This window comes from Schistocerca americana, chromosome 1 (genome assembly GCF_021461395.2).
Source record: "Schistocerca americana isolate TAMUIC-IGC-003095 chromosome 1, iqSchAmer2.1, whole genome shotgun sequence".
Taxonomy (NCBI): domain Eukaryota; kingdom Metazoa; phylum Arthropoda; class Insecta; order Orthoptera; family Acrididae; genus Schistocerca; species Schistocerca americana.
In genome coordinates, this window is record NC_060119.1 from 1,246,194,872 (window position 1) to 1,246,197,420 (window position 2,549).

Here is a 2,549-nt window from a genome sequence, read left to right on the forward strand (position 1 = left end):
ACACAGCATGTGCTCCCTATCTATCCACCTACTATGTGTTATGGATTCCTGATACACTATGTGGAACTCGATACCCCACCACCACATGAAACAAGTCGCAGAACCTGCAGCCTACACAGTCGCAGAAGTGTCTGAGCCAATGGTTCAGACCCTCCAATCGGCTCTGTACCAAGCGTCCACAGCTGCTCCTGTTAACAGTGCTACATATGCTGAGCTCTGCCTTAGCAAGACTATTTGTCTTTACCATTTCATATAGCCGCCGGAACTAGAGAAAATCAGTTCTCATCAGCAGTGGCACACATGGCTAGTATCGTCGTGAGCCAACACGTGTGGTTGGTTAGAACCTATGCACTTCATGGTATCTGGAAGGAACTATCTACAAATCGGATGACTCCCACCATTGTGTACACTGAGTGCAGATAGAATTTTTTCAACCCACTGCCAGCCTCCCCTCCCCAAACGTTGTGCCAACCATCTGACAAGGGGCTCAACCACGACCATAACATTGGAGCACCCAACCACCAGAATCCCAACTTCTGCGAGTGCTGGACCTCGCAAGCCGAGAGGCTTCTTATGTAGCGAGATAAGCGACTGCATCTGGCTCCTTATCATTACCAGCCACAGGTGGCACTTGAGAAGAACTATTTGCCTAACAAAGTGGGCAGGTCTTTCAATAGGTCACCCACAAAATCTACTTCTGTCTCCCATACGCAATAATGACTTCCCACTTCATCACAAGTGAGTGGTTAACATCAGTGCTTACAGTAACCGGGCCGTTGGATGCCCCTTGGATCCCCGGGTCTGGTGACCCACAATGATGTCCATTGGCAACAGCGTCAAGCTGCTTGAGTGAAGCCAGCACCATCAGGAGCTGTGAGTGAAGGGCTACCAACTGAGCTCGCATCCAAAAACAGATTTCACAGGTACCATCCATATTAATAGCGGTGGAAAACTGTGCGAAACAAAATTCCAGAAATTACTATTAAAAAACAAACGCAACACAAAAAATTCTAAATGAGTAACTCGCTCCTATTTAAAACCTCATAAAATGAACGCGTAAGTTATCTACTGGCCTGGTGCTGCTAGTATAGAAGTCAGGCGCCTGACAGTTCCACAACAGCCACTGGGTGTCAAAGCGAAAACAAACGACTGTGGCGACTCAGAATGCGTACGTAGACACTACACAGATACTGAAAATGAGCATTATGCCTTATAAGCATACAAACGTGCAAGAAATTTACGATCACACAAAAAAAGTACCTAGGTAAACCTAAATGAGTTTGCTTTTGCTTAGCAGCTCTTAAAATGAACACATACACTATCTGCTAGCGTGGTGCTGCTAGTGGTGGCCACAATTTGTTTATGTATGTATTTTACTTAACTTACATAACCCGTAATGAAATACTTGCTCTTTTATGCGCACAAATTAGTTCAAACGTTTTTGTTAACGTACCACTCTTACTTGCATTAAGTTACCAACAACAGTGTATTTTGTCGTCCTGCATTGTTTTCCGTATGATAATAGCTCTGAAATGCAATGTAATACGATACTATACCATCATCATCATCATTAGGTATTCTGCCTATTGTCGGGTACCGGACACCATCGCTGCCACCATCACTTTGTTTCAGGCGAATTAGCAAGGAACATTTTGTTTACCTGAAAAAATCTGTTTAAACATTCTTCTCCTTCGTTTCATATACCCAGTTCATGTTCTCCTACGACATTTCATTCGCGGCATTTTCTTGTGACAGCATTAGAATCTCTCATTACTACCCGCAAAAATAATAAACCAGTAGAACTTCAATACGCATATATATTTATTGTACATGAATATTATCAAAACTATAGTTAAGTAGTTAGTTATTTGCTCCATAGCTCATTTGAGCGATTCTTTTATCGAAATAATGTGGAACGAGGTAGTTTAGAGGATATGTATACATGATTGGTGTTCACATTAATAAACAAGATAGTGCTGGAAACCGAAGAAATGAATTAAAATATGTCACAGCTGTGACTCGAACCCAGGTCATCTTTTCTACTAGACAAAAATGCTGACTATTAGACCGCCGCCAACATTCCTGCATCAACTACACAAGACAAATTCTCTCCCCAAGATAAACTTCAATTCATATCTGGATGAGATAAATGCCTCGGGGAAAATTTAATTATTAGATCTATTAATAAAACATTATCGTTTTATTCTTACTCGTCCAACTACATTTAAAAACAGGTTTCTGCATTTTTTTGGACTAGTTACCAGTTCTTGCGCAGAAATACTTCAGTGCAATAGGAGAAGTTGTCCAGGAGATATGATTTTAAATTAGAATAAAACCTTGCTTCGCTACCTGTCAAAACTTTTATCTTAATGCGTAAATGATCAAACATTTTTATTGCTGCATATTGAACTACTCTCTGAGCCACTGAGCCAGGTTGGAGTGACCGCGCGGTTTAAGGCGCCATGCCACGGATTGCGCGGCCACTCCCGCTGGAGGTTTGAGTCCTGCCTCGGGCATGGGTGTGTTTGTTGTTCTTATTATAAGTTAGT